Source organism: Pteropus alecto, unplaced genomic scaffold (genome assembly GCF_000325575.1).
Source record: "Pteropus alecto unplaced genomic scaffold, ASM32557v1 scaffold490, whole genome shotgun sequence".
Lineage (NCBI taxonomy): Eukaryota > Metazoa > Chordata > Mammalia > Chiroptera > Pteropodidae > Pteropus > Pteropus alecto.
The window spans coordinates 13,899-35,714 of record NW_006429637.1 but is presented as its reverse complement, the minus strand read 5'-3'; the positions used below and the strand labels follow the sequence as shown (position 1 = coordinate 35,714).

Sequence of the window (21,816 nt, the reverse complement as noted above, 5' to 3'; positions counted from 1 at the left end):
TTGAAAATCACATGATATCACTTACATGTGGGATATAAACCTAAAAACACCAAACGAGACAAGACAAACAGAGACTCATATAGACTATACAACTTCTATAGACAGGAGAGGGGCAGGGAGATGGTAGATAGGGTAAAGGGGGTCAAATATGTGGTGACAGAAAGAAATCTAACTATGCGTGGTGAACACACAATGCAAATATATATATGCCTTACTGCTAAATTGTACACCTGAAACTTACTGGATTTCGTTAACCAATGTCGCCATAATATAAATGTAAAATAAAAGATTTTTGGTATAAAAAATGAAATGATATTGTAGGAGGTAATAACTATATAGGCATTGTGGATTTCATAAAACAAAATAAATATGGACTAAAGTGTTTCAAAATATGAGACTTCATTTCATGTATGTCATATTAGTGAACTGAGCATTTCTTAAGTGAATAGATACCATTTGAATATCAAAAATTACTACTTTGAATAGCCTAACATAAATAGCCTGCATTTTTGAAAATTATTTTAAATATAATTTCATCTTCCATCACTGATCAATGGGTCATGCATTCTCTCAGGGGTTCCCTGAGGTAGTTGTTTGAGCTGTGTATTGAATATATCCCTGCAATAACGCTACTATAATGCTATGCTGTTAGAATTTTTTACTTCTGGGTTTTTTTTTTATAGTTTATTTTTTCTCCCTAGAATAGTGCCATTTTTACTTCTACAATTTCTCTACTTTTTAATTATCTGTTGGCTTGAAAATCTAACAAATATGTTAGAACGATATGTAAGTTAATATGATGGAGACATAAAGTGTCCTAAAGGTCGAAAAGAATGCACAGGCTTCTCCTATAAGGTTAAGGACCTACGGAAAAAGATGATAGATATGTTTTCATTCCTGAGGAACCCTTCTTTTCTTACTGCCTAGATTGGTCTTATTTCAGATTGAGAGACTGGTCGAGAATTCTACACAAGTGAAATTTTACTCTTATTTCATATCATATTCTAAATTCTAAAATTCTCTTGTATATACACAGTCCAACATTTCATTTCCATCATGTCCTGATATCCACCTGTTGGCCTAACATTTTCAACATTTCTACTGTGCTGACCTAGATATCTGAATGTTCCTCAGTCAACTGCCCAAAATGAAACAAATGCAGAAACCCAACCAAAAAAGCCCTAGTAATTAAATCATTGTTTGAAGAGTATTAGTAAAAAGGCGAGTTTTATTAATAACATTATCTACTGAATACCTGAGCCAGACATCCTCACAATAAAAAAATAAATATGAGCTAGAAATTCTGTGTAATTCTGTTTAGACACAAATTCACAGCATCATTCTAGAATTTCCTGGAACCACTAAGAGAGAAATCACATAACAGCATGTCTGCGATTAAATTATACAAGTATTCATTGTTTTATGCTTTCATTGGAAAGAAAATTTCTAATACGACTTTTCAATAGAATAAGTACCTTTAAATATATATATATATTTATGTAATACATATATGTACAATACATATTTCATTCCATTCAATGAAACATGAAACAAACTTAGTGACTGGCCTTCCACTTTAGATTATGAGCTGTTCGGGAACATCATATTACCATTATTTATCGTTCATTTCTTTGGATTTTAATTTCTCACTAGGTTTGGCTCAACACTTTTAGGCTGCTTCCGGGCTCCCTTCAAATAGAACCCAAATACATTACGGAATAGAACAGGACATTGCCTGTATTATATGGGAATATGAAGTAAGTCCATGGTAAAAGAAAGAGAGAGGAAGAGAGGAAGGAAGGAAGGAAGGAAGGAAGGAAGGAAGGAAGGAAGGAAGGAAGGAAGTAAAAGGAAGGAAGGAAGAAGGGAGGGAGGGAGGGAGGGAGGGAAAAAAATTAGTCCTGCATACTAATAACACCGTTATGATTTGGGGGCCACAGGAGCCTGTTACCTTATGTACAAAAAGCACTATGCTCCCTTTCCTCTAAAACTCTGGCACCCGAAGCCTGCTTTTACACAAAGGCTCCAAGCACAACATGCGCTTCCCAGCCTTCGCGCAAATCACACAGTTTCCATGCCCCACACGCTGCACCGCTGGTCTGTCACCGGATAGAACCTGGCTCGGAGACCCCTAGTCCAACCCAGGGGCACGAACGCCCCACTAACCAAGGCTTCACCCCGCCCAGGAAACACAGTACAAACCCTCCTCAGTGGCACAGTAGGGGCCCTAGCAACATCCCCCCACACCTGGGCACTCAAGAATAAGCCCTCACCTTGGGCATTAGGTCCGAGTTCCCCAGCCTGATTGGCTCAGTCCCAAAACACCATCAAGCCCTTTCTAGGGACACACTTTGGCCCTGGGCAAACACCAGTCGCGCCCAGCGCCCCACACGGCTGGATGCCTACCACCAAGCAACCTTCACCTTGGGCACCACACGGTTGCCACCGCCCTGGATCCGTGCACAGCACAACCCGGGCTCTCTGGCTATGCCTTCGCATCAACCCCGCAACATCCGGGTTGACCCAGCCCCGCGCCCCCTACCTGGCCCACCAACCAAAGCTCCCTCCCTGCCCTCGAGTAGGTCAGCCTGCTCCCTAACCCAATTCCAGTTTGCCCCCGGAATGCACTTCTTCTCCAGGCCCCTACCGGAGAATGTAGGTAGCAGGAACCCAAGAGCCCCCAAAAGTATCCCAACCAACCACCAAGAAATAAAGGTACTCTCGGTACAGCGGGGAGTTTCTCTGTGCATCGCGCAAGACGCAGTCATTTTGGGGGAGATTAGCGGGAAACCTGAGGGACGGTGAGCATTTATATACCTTTTTGAGTGCAGATACCAGACGCAACAATCCGCAGACTCACAAAGCTTCAAGTGAGGAACTTCAGATGGGCGTGACATACACGGCTACAGGGCGTTAGTGACCCGGGTACTGGGGTCATGCGGAGCCAATCAGCGAACAGAGAGGCGGGGCCGTGACGCAGGGGTTGGCAGCGTTAAGTCTGGAGGGAACGGTGTGTGCCTCTGCTGAGGTCTCACCGACCTAAGTCAGTCAGCTGGCAGCTCCGAAAAATTAAACCATTAAGTCATTATTGTTTTTTTTTTTTTCCCCCAGAACGCTGGAATGAAAAACAAAGTGAATCGACCTGAAAATAGAAACCCAGAGCCCAGATAATTGTCGCCCAAGGGCCAACGCCCCTCAGGGCTCCACTGTTGTTCTGGGGTCTCCAGACTGTCAGGATTACCAGGGTCCTTAGTTAATATTTGGCTTTGAGACGGGACATCTTTAGCAGGAAATGAAATGGGACATCTCTTGCAGAGTTAATCTTTTTAGTAAACCTAGTTAAGTTTTCTTCCCTCCTTTCTTTGGGAAAAAAAGAAAAAAGAAAGTCCCTCTCCCTCAAATCCAAATAATTGCCTCAAAACTGGTGACTCCTCAGATCCTCTGGCTATTGATAAGGGTCATAAAGGCCCTCTCCCTCAAATCCTGATAATTGCCCAGGCACTCAGACCCTCTGGCCATTGATAAGGGTCATCAGCCCATTGTTAAGCAGAGATGGTGTTAAGCCAGGCAGGGTCCTTAGAGTCTGAGCGGGGAGGGACTTTAAGCCAAAAGGTTTTTTTTACTCTTTAGGAAATATATTAACCAAGCCTGTTTTCCTTTATTCACTTAATAGGGAAATCAATAATAAAAATTAATAGGTATATGATTTAAATAATGTTTGTATCTTCTTTTTCCTTGTTTAGGGACTGAGGTGGCACTTTAGCAGGAAACCCAAGACTCCACCCTAACTAAGGCAGAAAAGAAAAGAGCTCCACGAAACCTCAACAGGCAGGGACTACGACTCTCCTCATCAGGAAGTTACGAAGAGACCTCTCGTCCCTCAACATCCATACTAATAGTAAGGGGGTTCACGGCTCTTAGAAAAGAGGTAGGCAGGAAAGTTAGGGGTTTTCAGGTCTGCCTGCAAAAACACTGAGGTTATCCTGTCCTAGAAGGGGTCCTCCATAATCCACCTATATTTAAGCAAGCCAGAAGGCATTTTTTTAACTCACACAAAGAAATCAGTAGGCAGAGAATTGGGTGCCAGTTTAAGCCAGTCACTTGCACCTGCACAATGAAGACCCCCAACAACCTTCAACTCACCTGAGCCTCATTATACTATCAATATAATATGATGCATATGCCCGGAAGTTCATTAATATCATTATAACAGACTGAATTCTGGAAAAACTTATGCAGAAAGCAAAATGATGAATCACTGAACCCTGTCAATCTTAGTTGTCAATCAAGGAAGCCCATCCCTCTAAGAAAAGTAACCACCCACAGCAAAAAGGGATAAAAACCCCAAAGGCTTTTGTTACCAGGCTTTTGAGCCATGCTTCTCTTGCTCCGGCCCGCTTCCACATCTGGAAGTGTACTTTCCCTTCTAATAAAACTTTTCTTTTCTACTGTATTTCGGTGTCTTGCTCAATTCTTTGTTTGAGACATTAAGAACCTGGACAATGTGCCGGAAGAGGTTCCCCACTCTCAGGTAACAGCATTACTCAGGCATAATTAGGGACAACACTTGAAATTTACATGTTTGAATGTCTGCTACTGAATCCCATCAAAGCCTGTTAGAATTCCAAATCACAAAGATTGTTTCAGGCTGCTGCACTCCTAACTCCTAATGTAATATTACTCTGCCCCCAACTCCCTTTAGAGGACCCCTGGGAAGATAAATTATTAAACAACGCTGCCATACTGGACCTCAATCTATGGGTCCCATGCCTTTTCGGAAATAATTTTTTTTTTTTATTGAAGACAAAATATACATGCTTGAAAAAGTTAAGGACAAGGGTGTACTGAATGGCAAATTCTTGGAAGCAATGAATGTCATTGGAATTAGGATGGTTAGGAATTAAATAGGTGAAATAGATAGGGAGAACTTTGTGGGTGAAATAATCTCTCAAACAATACTAAAGAAATTAAGAATGAGAAAGATATTTTGTAGAGTTGGGAGTACACCTGTATTACCAGTTAAAAGAAAAAAAGAGTAACACGATACGCATTAAAGAGCAAACAAAAGTGGTTAACATTTTCTTCCTATTAGTTGGCAAAGAATATGAGCATCAACTAATGTGAGTAAGCATTTTGAGGGGACTAACACCCTCAAACTTTTAATTTTTAACATAACTTTTCCATATGTGAAAAGATTTAGAATGGACATAGCTTTTAAACGACCAGTTCTATTGTAGATGTTACCCCAAAGAAATCATCAGAGATGTGAGTAAAAATTATAATTTTGGAAAAAATATAAACCCTAAGCATCTAGCAAAAGTATTAAGGAATTGATGGTAGGTAGCTTTATGAGATGAAATTCTATGAAGCAAGCAGTATAAAAAATATATAAATGTGAGAAACTGTGTTATATTTGTAAGTGGAAAAAACAAACTCCAAATTTGGATATTCGTTTTATTAAAACAAAAAGTAATATATTGATAAACATAAAAAGAATTAACTAATACTTAATAAGATTATAGATATTTCATTTTCTTTGTGCTTTTTATTTTTCTTTTTTGACCTTCCGTTACATTTGGAATCAGGTAGAGAAAAAAATAAATCTAACATATACATCAATGTCGATTTTATTCATAGATGGCAGGGATAGAATCTGCAGGTTAAATTACAAGAGGATGGTGAGGAAATAGAAGCTCTCCATATAAACCTTAAAGGCGTCTTCTGGAATTACAAAACCTTATATATATTTAAACAATTCTACATCTGAGATGTACTAAAGACTCTCTGGGTTCAATAAATCATGGAATTTCCTCTTCCTCCTAGACCAACATAATGTTTGGATTTTTGGCAGAAGATATAACACTAAGTATGGAGGTGATGTATGAAATAAACACCTTAGAATCTTGGATTATTAAACCCAGACACTTCATAATGACACTTAATTGAAGGAGGTATAATTAAGGAGACCGAGAATAGGAAATTCAGTGAAGGGGATTATCATTTCTGTTCATTCTTACAGTTGGAAAAGTGATATAACAGAAATATTCTGTGGCTTATTTGTGAAAACAGAAAATGTATTGTTCTGTACAACCATTTGTACACAATGTTATATGTCGCAATAAAGCTGAAAAAACTTTCCTATCTATTTCTAGGTTTGGAAATTTTTTTTTGTTGTTGTTGTTTTCTTTTTCCTCATGAGGAAATTCAAAAGAGTTTAGTAACCTAGTTACAAGTTCTAGATTAGGTTCAAGGACTGATGTTTTCAGTCAGTGAAATTTTTATATCCGAGGTTCATTACCATTCTGTTCTAAACTTTGTTCCCTATTTTTCTGGACAAGCTCCATGAGTAAGGAATAAAGTTTTGTTTTGTTTTGTTTTGTTTTTCTATATCTCCTGTGCCCAGACTGTTCTAGGATTGTAGAAAGTGCATAATAAATACCTATTAAATACCAAATGAAATAAGTGGACATTGCTGTCAACTGTATTTAACATATCTCTGCCAATTCATTGATTTACCAAATGCTGGAGAATTCTGAGAGATTTTGATTTTAATAACTTTAGACAGTAAGAACAAAGCTAGTTTAGTCTCTAAAAGGAATGAGTTTCAACTGTCTGCACAGAAAACCTTCCTAAATCAGGTGTTGCAAGCTGACTTGTGAAGTGGAGGTAATGTCTGTCCCTTAGCCTTGAGATCATTTTAGTGACTGAGGTCAAAGGGAAAGTATTGACAGTGAACTTCCTAAGGTCCTGACAGGAATAGAACTGGAGAGAGTCAAGGCTTTGAGTGAAGTAGGAGAGTAAACACTAGCGGTTCCTCCAACTTTCCCTAAAGATGTTGTCAAACTGCCAAAAGAAAATGAGGAGAGAATGGAGAATATGCATGTTTGTAGACCAGGTTTTGAGCAGTGTGGTAGATCTCCTTTAAGGCTTTATGAATGGCAGTAGGATGGCAGTAAGTCTGTGTGGATGTCATTAAACAGACATCAACTTCTTTAAAATACAACCATGTTAGATGATTCTTTGCCCTCTAAATTAGGATATTTACATTATGCTTTCCTGAGGTAAGGGTAGCAGCATGAATGCTCTCAGAATAGGCTGTCCGCAGACCTGGTGAATTACATATCAGGATTTGTGAAAACCCAAAAGAGAACGGCTAAGCAGAAGATAGTTAAGCCATCTTTGTGATGTTGGCCCTGGGAGCTATGTCTAAGATATAGAAGCAATGCGATCTTTCTTGTATCTTCTGTTAAAAGGGTGATCCTTAGTTTATGGACAAATAGAAGTTAAAAGTAAAGTGTGATTGTGTTACTGGATTTGTATCCATTTTTAGAACAGTATTGTAATTAGACTAATAGCACAGGTTTAACACATAAGAACAATATACTAATTTTATTCATTTTTCATAATATATGTGAACAATGCTGTTTGGAGCAAAAAATTGTCCTCTCAACTATACAAGGAAATTATAGTGTGAGCTCAACAATCAGAGATCCACTGATCACTTGGTGGGCTAGCAGTCCATTTAAAGTTTATTAAAGGGCCAGAGACCTATTTTATAGACCTTTTAGTCTATAAAATAAAAATAAATAAAAATAAAAAGCCACAGATATCAGATATCTATTAATCACAGTGTTCATTCCACTCTGGAAAAAAAAATTAGAATTTTTTCTTATAATAGAGATTTTAAATTCTAAGGAAAGCCAGTTTCCAAACAATTAATTTCTAAGTCCTCCTTTAAAATTTACTTCTTCCAAAATCCAATAAATAATAGAGATTTGTTAAAGTTCCAGTTAAGCAAACCATTGAGCATCTTTTTATATATTCGTGGGCTACTTGTTTTCTTTTTTCTTTCTTTCTTTTTTATTTTTGGTGACCTAGATACATTTACATATATATATCTTTTGCACATATTGGGGCAGCTAGGGGGAGAGTTGGTTTTGAATTATTAACTCTCAATTAATTCCATTATTATTTGTCTGTGATATAAGTTGCAATTTTCCCTCCCAGTTTGTCAGTTGAATTCTTGGTTATACTGTTTTTTATCTCTCTTGCATGATTTTAAATTAAACTTCAAGTTGATGTCTAGTTCGCTTTTTATATTTATCAAGGTAAATATGGCAGAATACGCTTTAAACACAATTATTAAAACCAGAATTACATAGAAGTTAGCAGTAGTCACATCACATCTATTCTTAAATAATCAGAAAGATTTTGATATTTTCTAGTGGTCATTAGCATGGCTCATAATGTCATATCAAATGAATTTTGATCTATATGGATATGGATCCCTAAGAGACTCCAGGGCCACTTATTGAGAAAGCATTAATACAGGTTTATTAATTTGACAAAGTCATAAAAGTCATACTTCCTTAGTTAATTTAGTATATTCCAAATCCATTCAAATGTAAGCTGGCTACTTTTATATAAAAATTATACTTTTATTTAAATTTTGTATTTTTTTATACAGAACATAGTACAAAGTGCTTTTAAAATAGAGCGTAGGAAAGATCCAAAGCTTATATTTCCCCAGATATTTCTCTTAAATCATCTCGACCCATATTCCCAATCATTTAATGCCTTTTTAATAAACATAAATTATTTATTTTTTGAGAAAGTGAAAACCAATATAGCATATATTTTACTCCAATCTGTCTAAAAGGAGTGCATTCTGCTCTATAAAAAAAAGATATTTAAGAAAACAAAACATAAGTGTATAAAGAAACATATGAAGAAAGGTTAACAGAATGTGAATTAAAATATCAACAGTGGTTATCAGTTGGTAGTATATTAATATGCAACTTATTTGGTTTTGATATCTTCCCCCTGCATTTTCCAAATTTTTCTTGGTGAGTACATTCCATATTACAGTTAATCCTTGACCAACATAAGTTTGACCTGCATGGGCCCACTTATACGTGGATATTTTTCAATAAATATACAGTTGGCCCTCTGTATCCCCAAATTTTGCATCCATGATTCAGTAAACTGAGGATCAGAAAAAGTATTTTCATTTAGGCATTACCACTAGCCCCCACATTTTTATAAAGAACGTAGTACAAAGGGTCATCTGTATAAACAATCGAAAATAAGAAGAAAAATGACAAACTTATAAACAGAAATCCTAGGTAACATCTTCTTTTAAGTAGTCGAGACTATTTCTATATCCTAAGTGCAGTCTTTTCCCCTGACTAGATAGTATGTGCTTTCGGCACAAGGAAAGGGAGTACAGAGTGATAGTAATCTAAACTGAGAGGAGAGAGCATCACTAGATACTGGGAGAGCATCAGCATCTTCAAGTGCACATGTGAAGTCAATTCAAGAATTTTATGAGTCTCAGATTTTACTTTGTTGAAATGAATTGGCTCCTTTTCAACAATCATTTTAATTCGAGGTGTTCTCCAGCTTTATAGTACTTTGTCATGGCAGGACACTGAAATAATAAAAATTTTTATTTAGATGGTTGACAACTGAACTACTCAGAATTTGTATGCTGATAATCATGATGCTGGCATTACACATAAATTACAAGTTTAAAAAAAGTGTTTATTGCCCTTCGTTGTGGTTGCTATGTAGGGTAAAGGAAGGTATGGCAAAAATTGAGACACTGAATAGATAAGAGAGAGATTAATGGATAACTCGATCATCCTCCCTTTCTTCTTTTGTCAAAGAAAAGTGTTTTCAGAATTCAGCAATTAAATAAAAAGAGCCTCATTCTAGAAAATATACAGATCTCTCTTAACATACAAAATCTTTTGTGGGGTCTCTTTTCCAAACTGTGGTTGTGTCAGGGGGAAGTAAACAGGATATAGTAGTTTGGAAGAGGATCAGCTTCAGATATCATGTTCTCCTCTAATCACAGTGAAGACTGAAAGAATGTATTATAGTCTAAGGCAGCGGTCCCCAACCTTTCTGGCACCAAGAACTGGTGCTCCTATGAGAATCTAATGCCTGATGATCTGAGGTGGAGCTGAGGAGGTGATGCTAATGCTGGGGAGTGGCTGCAAATACAAATGAAGCTTTACATGCTCTCCTTCCGCTCACCTTCTACTGTGAGGCCTGGTTCCTAACAGCCCACAGATCAGTGTCAATCCATGGCCTGGGAATTGAGAACCTCTGGTCTAAGGTATATAAGTGCTTCTTTGACCATGCTGAAGCCTCTCCTTTTCCTTGAGGCCATGGACCTCTGATGAGGCCTATCAGCTTATTTGACACCCCCAGTAATTACTGCCACCAGGTCCCTCATTGTTGTTCTCTTTCTAGCTAACAAGTCTTCCCAACATTATGTGTCACCTGCATCAGCATTGAACATTCCCATGTCCTTCAACATGCATCTGTATCTTTGGAGCTGCCTTTTTACCTATGTTATCCCCTCTGTCCCTGCACCTGGCCTGGGCACTCAGGTCTTCAGCTTGGTACAGACTCTAACTCACTCCTTGTCTACCAGATGTTGCCACACACGATTAACCTTCTCTTGTAGAACTCTTAATCTTAAAAGAGAAATTTGAGACAAATTCATTAAGAACTTCCTATCTTATTATTAAAAGATAGTCAATAGTCATTGTATACAATTTGAGATGCACTTTGATGTAAAAGAATGTTTCCAAAAAATTGAGCATAAATAAAATTTTTTATTTTTAAAATATTTATTAAAAATTGTCTATATTTAGAATATTTATTAAAATATTTATTAAAAACTTCTAAAATATTTATTAAAAACTTCTCATTTGATTGTCTATATTTAGAAACTTGGGGAAATTTAAAAATGTGGTCCTTACTCATAAGTTAATTTAGCATGGGAAAGAAAATACATAAGCACAATGTATGGTACATTATAAGTGACTGATGTTCGAAGAATCAATGAATGAGTAAGTGAATGAATGCAATAGAGTTAATAGACAAAAATAATAAATGAAATGTTGAATATTGTGAGATATATTTACATAAAGCTTTTAACAATGAGGAGAATGGTTGTTATTTGATGAAAACAAAGCCAGATCAAAATAATCTCAAGGTATAACCTTGCATATGTAAAATGATATGCGAGTAGTTTAACAATAATAAACACTGGGTAGAGAGTATTACAAGTAAATTTTATATTTTAATTTTTTTCTGTATTGTCTATGTTTTCAATAATAATCACATATCATATTTAAAAGAAAATAATTTATTTTCAAAATAAAATAGGAAGTGCTGTGAGTTCCAAAGAGAGCCATCACTTTGTACTGGAGTTGTTTGGAAGAGCTTCTTGTGTGAGTGAATCCTGAGCTGGGTTAATGCAATTTAGACTAGAAGTAAGGTGGAAACATATTTTAGGCAGGTAACCTGGCAAGAATGAGGCCAAATCATATGATATTTTAAACAGTCTTCTGGAATATTTTTAAGTGAACTTTTATAAAGACAACCATTGCCTTCCATGGATACTGTTATTTTGTCTGTTTATATTTGGTGGCATCATGACTGACTATGAATCAGTTTAACACAACTTTTCCATCAAAGTGCACCAACAGTAGAGGAAAACAAATGCATCAAGAGCCTTGGAGGCTAACTTAAAGCATCCCGGAAAGCACAGTATTGTGTCTTATTTTACCTTAAACTCTCCTGCATTATTTTCTTTCTGTTCCTTTTTAGATATACTTGTGTTAATATAGAAATAATGCTATTTTCTCTTCAAACTACTGGGATAACATCAGAAAAAATCTCCTAGGAAGCCATGCTTTTTTCACTTATGGCTTCTATATCCTCTTGGTATCCTAGCCACACAGACCACAGGCATATGTAAACACCCATTTGAGAAGGATCGAGGTAAATAATCATTAAAACTTCAAAAACTAAATTGCCAATTCTGAATTATTATTAAATAGCAATGTACATTTCATTTGCTTTCATAAACAGTCATGAAAATAAGCTATTTGATAGAAACAATGTGAGTAGAAGCCAGATAATAAACATAAGGCTTTGCATATTCATTTTTACTTAGGAGAAAATTGACCATACCCTGTATATTTTGTTTAGAAAAACTTGAATTGCCTATATCTTGATTAACTATAAAATGTCTCTCCCACCTCCTTACCTGTTCTTGTGGCCACTTACACCATCTTCTGTTGAATTTACAATTTCTGACTTGTGTATAGATATAAAATGCTAGATTTGGATTAATGCACATTGGTATGGGAAAAAGGTAGGAAGGAAAAAAAAGTTACTAAAAAAATGTAGTGTTTTTCCTTCTGCTTCATATAGGAATGGCCTAACCCCTTTCTAGGGCTCTTTGTGCTTTTGTTTCTGAAAATACCCTGGGGATCTTCTGGATAGGAAATTGTAAGACTCCTGGGCAAGCCAGAGTAAGCAAGGGCTGGATGGAATGCAGTTTTGAATTTACAAGAAAACCAAAAGTTGCAATGAGGTACCCTGAAAATGTACTAAAGATTGGGACAGAAAGGACAAATGTTTAATGTGAGAGAGGCTTGGAGAAAAGGTAGAAAACCAAAGTTTAAAGAAGACTGGCCAGTGAGAAAATCCTCATAGTGTGATATAGTTCAGGCTTCTGTAAACTTTTCCTCTTAAGGTCCAGATAATAAATATTTTGGCTTTGTGTGCCACACAGTCTCTGAATCTCTGTGGCATCTACAGTCATTCCCCCTTATCCATGGTCTTGCCTTCCACAGTTTAAGTTATGCATGGTCAACGACACTTTGAACATATTAAAAAGAAAACCAGAAATAAATAATTCGTGTTTTAAATTACAAGCTGTTTTGAGTAACATGGTGAAATCTTGTGCCATCCTGCCTGGACATAAATTATCCCTTTGTCCAGCGTATTCACGTGTAAACACTCCTCACCTACTAGTCACATAGTAGCCCTTTGGGTTATCAGATCGACTGTCATGGTATCACAGTGCTTGTGTTCAAGTAACCCTTATTTTACTTAATAATGGCCCCAAAGTGCAAGAGTAGTGATGCTGGCAATTCGATACGCCAAAGAGAAGCTTAAAGTGCTTCTTTTATGTGAAAAGGTAAAAGATTTTGACTTCAGAAAAGAAAAAAATCATATTTTGAGGTTACTAAGATCCACGGGAAGAATAAATCTTCTATGGGTAAAATTATAAAGAAGGAAAAAGAAAATTGGGCTAGTTTTGCTGTCACTCCTCAAACTGTAAAAAGTTAGGGCCACAGTGCATGATAAGTGCATAGTTATAATGGAAAGTGATTAAACTTTATCATGGTACATATGTATAGAAAAAAACCCCACATAGTATATATAAGGTTTGGTACTATCCACAGTATAAGGAATCCAGTGGGGGTCTTTGAATGTATACCCTGCGGGTGGGGGCAGCCAGTGTATTCAACTCTGCTCTTATGGTGTGAAAGCAGCCATAGGCAGTAGGGAAACGGGTGGGTGTAGCTGTGTTCTAGTAAAACTTCATTTACAAAAATGGTTACTTTTTAGTTCAGTGATTTCCAGTATTTAATTTTATGTCACGTGCCACTATGTTATAGTGTAATTTCCCCTTTCGGCCCAAACTTTTAGCAAACGGGTAAACATTTACTACACAACAGTTTATGGCAATGCTACTTTGAATAGGTGGAATGAAAAGATAGGTTATGGTAACAAGCCCAAGTCGAGGAGGACAGAAAAGAGAGAGCAGTCATAGGAAGCCAGGTGGGTGACAGAATTCAATAAGAGTCAGAAAGCAGGGAAAAAGGTAAGGCGAAAGTCTCCACAGGATCCTTAAGAGGTTCTGCACATTTAAGGGGAACTGAAGGACTTAGAGGCACACCCAAGTGACAAATGCTTGGGTTCCATAAAAAAAGAAATGTTCAAAGGTTCATAGCATAAATGTACAAAAATATAGGGATGCTTTGAAAAGCAGTGCCTGTGCATGGCACAAAGATAATCCAAGAAAAAATAACAACAAAGGTGTTTCCGACTTCTGAAGTACTTTCTAATTTCTTTGATATCAATGAAACATCGTATTCAAATCTCATTTTCCATTTTTGATTTTTGAGTTGTCGAAAACATTCTGAATTCAATATGTGTATCAAGTACCTCCTATTTTCCTGATTTGTTTGGAGGGACTGAGCATGATCACAGTTGCCTTCTTGAGGATGTAAATAGATATCCACTTCTTTAGATTTTTCATCTGTATTATGGCTAATTGGCAAGAGAGAAAAAGATAGGAAAAATAAGTTAATTATACACATTTCAGTTTTGAAAGAAATTAGTCAGTAGTTTTCACTTTGAAATTTAGGGCATATTTGCCTCAGGTTTCTGAAATCTTTGTAAAATATCTAAAAATAAAAACATAACTAAATCTCACTTTTCAAGATTAAGTAAAAACTTGGATTAAGAAATAATACTAAAACCATCCCATATGTTGTGTTAGAACTTTAAATTACTTATAGACAAATGTCCATGCTTTAAAACAACACATTTCTCTATTTCCAAAGTAATATTGATTAGTAAATACTGTTACAAGATTGTAATATTTAACCTCACTATGTAAATGGCTTTATATTGCCATCTTACTCAAGGGCTTCCTTTTTCCCTTATAGTTAAGATATAAGTTCTGTATTTTTCACAATTAATATCCACAGTTAAGAGAGCAACATGAAGGTAAATGAAAACTGACAGTAAAAAAAAGTGTTTATCATTTTTAAATGTCAATAACAACAGTCATGTATAAATAATAAAAGCTAACATTTTCTAACAGTCATTATAAGTGAGACTTTGTGTTAAGCAAGGTAGGGACTATTATTATCCTTATTTTACAATGAAAATGAAGTTTAGAGAAGATAAGTATCTTGCTCAGAGTCTCAAAGATATTAAGTGTGAGCACAGGCCTTACTGATCACAAAGCCCGTGGCCTTTCCTACAGTGCTACTCAGCCTCTTTTGGGGTTATTTAATAAATACTTCATTTTATATAAATAAAATGATAAATAATACCAGTGTCTTTAGATTTCAAGTGTGCGTTGGTTTAGGAATATAATAACTAAAGAGTTAACTCACTCCACCACTTTCCTCTACTTCCTTATTACTCACTCTTTACTCTCTCGTGGAAACTAAAATGAGGGCATCACTTGAGACTAAAGAAGAAGACTATGAGTCAAGAGCCAGAGTTTTCACAGGGTGAGGGTGGGCAAACTTGAGATCTATGCAAGAGGAAGGAAGGAAGACCAGGTGGGATGGGCTCCCAAGGGGTAGAGACTATGTAGTTAGATAATTAATGGCCTGAAAATGGTCTTGAATGATGAATGGCATATGAGGTGTAAGAGAATACACTCCATGTGAGTGAGTAATGTTAAATGCCTATCCAGTTGGTTAATGGTGGTTATGTGATAATAGAAAATGTACATTGTTTCTGCCCCAGTTTCTGGTACAGATCTCCTGAAATCCTTGTATAATTTTAAGTGATAAGAGCACTAGGAACATTTTTCGTTTAAAAGAGGTAACTCTGGGTGGGCTTCTGGATGACTCTTGGATAGCTTTTTGGTCATATGAAGCATACGCGCGCGCGCGCGCACACGCACACACACACACACACACACACACACACACACACACACACACATCTACTTTAAAATGAAGCCAGAGCTGCCATTCCAGAGGAATTGCCTTGCATGTCTTATAGCTCAAATCTTTGGAATGTTAAAATAGGGTAAAATAACTTTTGGACTGAACATAAAGCAGTATTATGCCCCAAAGAACTGTTTGCAAAGATAACAAAAAAGCAGAATATTATAGCCACAGCAGATATTATGGCTACAGGACTGATGACTACCAGATTAGAAATTAAAGACATTCTTTAGAATAAACATCACTATGTTATTTTATCTGCGCCTATAGAAATGCCTTCCTTCTTAAGATGTAATCGTTCCCCTTCCCTTTCTCATAAGTACCCCTGGCCTTTGTCTCCTAATGGAAACATTATTTGAGCTTCTGAATCAGTGTGACCGAAATAGTGGTTCTTTGATCTCAAATAAATGCTGTTGATTCTCACTTTGAAAGTCCTTTTATTTTTAGGTTAGCAAGGCTAAGATTTTGAGTCAGATAATTGGGATTAAAGCCTTAATTCTTAACAACTTCCTACTGGTATGATTTTAAGCAAGTTGCTAAATTTATCTGAATCTCAGTCTTCTCTGCCTTAGGATAACAATGTTATTGGACCTACTTACCTCACTGAGTCGCTTTGAGGATTAAAGAAGACAATAAATGGTAAAGCATTATATAAACAAACATATTAGCTTTTGCTATTCTCATTGTTAATGTTAACTACTGTACAAGTAGAGGTCAAAAATCGTTAGATTTTGAGTGCTTATAGGTGGTCTCTGATTACAAGGAGCTCACTGTCTGGGGAGGGGCATGGTAAGGAATGTAGTGGAGACTAAGAACATAAGAGATAAGTTAATAGAATGTGGGGAATTCAAAGTGGGGGAGAAGGAGGAAGTGACCAGATTGTTTGCGAGAAGTCCTGCTGTGATATTCTGCTTTTAAAAAGTTTATATTGGCATCCTTGGTGAAATATTAGAACTTCAATTTCTATAATACTTCTTAGGAGACTGCATTTGTTTAGAAAACTGCTCATCTAAATTTATACATTGGTTCTCGTCAGCCTAGAACTTGCTAATCAAGCTTATAACATTGATCTCTTTGACTTTGACATCACTGATTTTATTATAATTAAACCAACTAATGCAAAAGTTGTGTACTTTCTCTTCTCAGTGAAAAATGTTTCTTTATTTAGATCTTAAAACTTGCAACATTTTTGCAAGTTTAGAAAGTAAGTGGTGTTTATAAAAGATTTATTTTTCTAATACCCAAAGCAAATCCTCAAGTATTTCGCACTGGCAGTCTGTGACATATGTGGGACATGCTATCTATCTTTCAGTTTCCATATAGGGTCTGTGTGTAGAAGTAGAAGTCTGGAATGTCTCAGCAAAACTGCCTCATCAACACCTTTGGAAAAATTCCTTTTGCCTATTTTCTCTTTTGTAAAACTCGATTCCTTCTTAAAATTCTAAGCTTTTAAAAAAAAGGTATTCTTAGTATCACATATATTTATTTTAATGTGAATACTTCTCTATGCATAATGTGCATCAAAGGTCTTTTTTATAAGAATTACTACATCTGTATAAGTAGTAGGTTTTTTCTTTTTTTCATTTACTTCTCTTTGGCTTCCAAGAGAAGGCAAACAAAGTAATAAATATTTTCTAGGAGAATATGGCTGTACTTACACTTTTTTGCACTTTAGAATCATCCAACAGGAAATAAGGATGGATACAATAAAGATGGGCACACCAAAGGACATGCCTAGGCAGTAAAATAAGGTAATTAAAAGCATGGAAAACATAACCCATAGATTTTAAACTCTACCTTGATATCTAGTCCCTCCAGAGGTTGCCAATGATTTTTAAAAGTGTAACTATAAATTCTGCTTTAAAAACACCTTCACATGGATTATCTTTAAGATATCCCCTCCGCTCCTTGTTTAGTATAGGGCATTTGTGTTACTACCATGGGTTTATAGATGAGGGGTGAGCAGAGCTGTTTCGTGACCTTTAGTCCAACTGAGCAGGCTTTCAGCAAGTATGTTAGAACAACTCTGGAGGTCCTGGGCTCCAGCTCTCCATGCTCTGCACATATCTCTTGTGTAAGGCACAGGTAAGAGCTATTCTATACAACAGACTAAACCAATTGCCTTTGAAGGAAATTGTATCATAAAACTATTCCTCTTTAATATGCAGATCACAGAAATTGGCTTGAAAATTGGTTTTTGTGACTTCCATTTTGTGCAAATGGGCACAATACCAACCTGAAGATTATTACTAGTTGTATTCTCCAGCTACAATAAAATAAGATAAATGATTGTTCCTTTGTAATGGTTCAAAGATAGTATAAGAACACTTGATAAAAAAACACTCACTCTATATGTATATGAGGATATCAGTTTTGCCGTATCATGGCCTGAGTTTATCACTATTTTCTTTCTAATGAAGTAGCAACGTAAGATATTTTGATCTTTTATAACATTTCATTCATTATAAGTGAATACTTACTGTTAAAAATTCTAGAGTTCCTCAGCAAACCCTTTACAGAACTTACCAACAATGAAACCATTATGTGAGCCTAAAAGGAAGACAAAGGCCACAGATGCATCATTGTAGCACTTAACATGATTAAACAGGAGCTCTCAGCCTGGAAAAATTTATCCTGATTTTTATCAGTACAGTGTCCATTTTTTTTCTAATATGAAAGAAAAACCATTGGTTTTACTCAGATAATCTCATTTTTATCTTATAAACTCAGTAGTCTGTTTTATTTCTTTTTAACTTAATATTTTATCATAAAGGTAATAAAATCACAGCAAAAATTTATAAAACAGAAGAAAAAATAGTACCACACTTAATCTTACTACCGTGAAGTGCTTTGGTAAATTTCCTTCTGGTACATGTTCCCATGCATCAGTTTTTACATACTTATAAAATCTCTATATCCATCTCATCTTTGCACAGTGAAATTAAGTGCTCAATATATGTTAATTTTTACAACCATTACTACCACCGCACCCATCACTGCTGCTACTCATATGATAACACTATTAACCCTTCATTATATTTTTCACATATTTCTTATCTGTTGACTGCCTTCTTATTTACTTTTCAAGTACATACATAAGTTGTAAGTCAAATTTGTTGATATTTTACGACTTTTTCTATCACATCAAAAAGTTTAAAAAGTTAGCCTTCTAGTGGTTTGGTAAACTTTTATTTATTTTTTTATATTAGGCTTTCTATGTTTACTTTTGAAACTTTTAACTTTTTATAACATCTGGTATTTATTGTAAAATAAAAAGAAAAATTCTAAATTTTTTCAATGCTATCTATATTATTTGGTCATTTTTTTCTTCCACATGGATTGAGGATGTCTCAGCTATTATATTTTATTCATAAGATACCTTTATTTTTGTTTATAACCTTTATTTTATTAATATCAGGTTTTCCACTTATTTTTAAAAATAAGTATTTTTGCACTGTTATAAAGTGATTTGTGTATTGTGGCTTTATATTTTGTCTTAATATCTGGTAGGGTAGTTTCCCAATTACGTGAATTTTCTGTATTTCACAGCTTCATCGTCAGAATGCTCCAAAGGCATTCATTCAGTTAGGCAGTGAGCTTTTGCCGAAGAAGTGAACATAATTTGATATTAAAGGAGTATCGAGTTTACAATGTGGACGTATTATTTGTAAATCTGATTAGCTAGAATGTTTAAGGGATTAACTGTAAAAAAAATTGTATCTTGAACAATCTTGGTTTTCAAATATTTATAAATAAGAGTGATAAGAATGTATTGGGGAGCAACGTAGCACTTACTTGGATTAAGAAAAGTTACTTATTGTTAGTTTTGCTCATCAGCTCTTTGCCTTGTACAAGTTCAGGGATTAGGATTTTCTATCTACATTACCCTCTAGTTGCCAACAGAGGGCTGCTCTTCTACAGGGCTCGATGACATATGATTTCTAAATCTGCTGTACCTATTGTACCCGTTTAAAATTGCATGAGGCAAACCTAGCAGCTGGTTTCTGCAGCTTGGAAGGTGCTTCCTGACTCATGTTGAAAACATTCTTTTTAATAACTTTTTATTTTATTAAATTTATTGGGGTGACATTGGTTAATAAGGCTTGCTCTGTCTCTGATGTGCTCTTGACTTTTAAGGCTCCCAGGCTATAAACAAATCATTCCTGTGGAATGCATGCAACAATACAGTGATACAGACAAAAAAGATCCATAGGGAGTCCCTGGGAGAGATGAATGGGTTGAGAAGAGTGAGGAGAGCAAGGCTGGCCTGACTCTCATTGCTGAGGACTTTTGGAGAAGAATTAGGGACTTCTATTGCACTCCTTATCCCTTACCACATGCTATAAACATCACACCATATTTGATAATAGTATGGATGAATGAATGAACAGTACCATTACTGGGAAGGATGCACATTCTTTGTACTTGCACTTACGAGGTGTGCATGTGGCCAGAGGAGGGTCCCATGTGTCATCTGCCTGGCACTGGCTCCAGGGACTGCCTTCCAAAGTATACCCATCTTTACACCTCAAGGTTACGTTATCTCCATAACGAAATACTTTGCTCACTTCCAACTCCTTCCGGATTCCATTTATAAACTGTGGGAGGCTACATTTAATCTCTGAAATTAGAAAAATTAGAAGAAAGTTGATAGTTTATTGATAATTGTTAGTTGTAACTGCCATAATACAAATCTATGACCCAAACCTACTTTCTCTTCAGCAAAGATCAGTCATGTTTCTAACCAAGAATTATTGACACAGCACCACATCTTATGATATAAGTTCTTTGATTTTAATTTCTTAGGTAAAGTAAGGGAATATAGATTGAATTGTAATGCGCTTTCGATTATGGACAACTCTGCAACTGGAAAGTTGTAGAAAGATGAGGAGTTAGGATAACTACGTGCTAGCCCTGGATCCACTTGGGTCATATATGGAAATAGGAATATCATGTTAACTGTTTCTAGGAATACTACAAATATTGGTATTTAGCCTCTTGATTAATGCATGTTTCTGGTCATTTTTATACATAGAACAAAGAGGTTAGCAAATTATGATTCTGAAATTAAAATGTCAATTTTCTATTTAATTTACTTTATCTCATGTAGGTCAAACTTTGTTCTGTTTTCTTTTTCTGCCCAGCCATTAACACCTTCAGTTTAAGCAAAGCCTGCTTTTCAGCTGTAATAGTCTCAAAATTAGCCTAATTTTTTTTTTCTTTATAAGTACCAACAAGGTAAAATGCTATTTCTCACAGTATGATCTGCAGTCTTCTAACATCAAACTATTCTGATGGATTTGTTTAAAATAGACCTCTAGACCTCAACTCAAAATGTCAGAAACAGAGTTTTTGGGAATGGAGATTAAGAAGCTGTCTTTTTAACAAGGTTCTTGGCTGATTTTGCCAAAGATGAAGAATGAATAAACCATGTTCAAAGAGGACAATTATTGAAGCAAAATGAATTTTACTTAAGTGAAAAAAAGGAGCTTCCAAGAGAATAGAATATTACTCTTGTAATAAGCCATGTTTGAATAGAATAGTTATTAAGACAAAGTTAATATTATTTAAATGAAAAGAGAGCAGCTGCCAGAAGAATAGAATATTATTCTTTATTATCAGGAGAACTATCGCAGAGTCTTAATTTGAACAATTAATCATTGAACTATTCCCTGAATCTTCATACTTCTAATGTAATTAAAGCAATAAAAAGTAAGCTTCTCAGTTTCTACAGAGCCACAGGGACCTTGTAAGTGCCATCCATGTTTGCACATAATCACAACAGAGACCCTTATCATCACTGTGGTGGGCCACATTTTCTCTATCTCTAAAATGAAGAGCTGAGAGGCCAAGAAGGATTTCTGAGACTTTTAGGTTGGGGAAGGCTCTATGATCCTGTAACCATGGTAGCCATAGGACTAACCAGTTCTTAATATTAAAAACACAAGCATATCTGTAATATCTTATACCTCATCCTTGTCCTTACATGGTATTTCTAAAATAAAAGAATGGAAGAGAAATAAGCAAAGCAAAATGACTTAACTTATAGTTTTGCAAAATCAAAAAAAAAAAGCTACATTTAACCCATTTCATGTTTGTCCTGAGAATACTCACTTGTGGCACTTGTGGCTACAGCATTTACCCTGAGATAATTCATCGATTACAGTCCTAACCTTATTCCCAAAGTTTGTCGTGAAATATCTCACTTTTATTATTATTTTCTCAATGCTCTAGTATATCGATA

At 35.7% G+C, this 21,816-nt stretch overlaps 1 protein-coding gene and 1 long non-coding RNA gene across 2 annotated transcripts in view; both read right to left on the bottom strand.

The window, feature by feature from the left end:
- The window catches only part of LOC107196408 (membrane cofactor protein-like), a gene marked incomplete at its 3' end in the record, with an annotated part of 27,245 nt that extends 24,341 nt beyond the window's left edge, over nucleotides 1-2,904 (bottom strand). The window contains exon 1 of the mRNA XM_015597049.2: nucleotides 2,818-2,904. The remainder of the gene's footprint in view (nucleotides 1-2,817) is intronic.
- A 14,353-nt stretch (nucleotides 2,905-17,257) lies between these two features.
- Nucleotides 17,258-20,155, bottom strand: LOC112470248. Its single transcript, XR_003042895.1, has 3 exons — nucleotides 20,008-20,155; nucleotides 18,099-18,122; nucleotides 17,258-17,306 (listed from the first exon to the last, which is right to left on the bottom strand). It is a non-coding gene; the product is annotated as an uncharacterized LOC112470248 (long non-coding RNA).
- Between the last annotated feature and the right edge of the window lie 1,661 nt (nucleotides 20,156-21,816).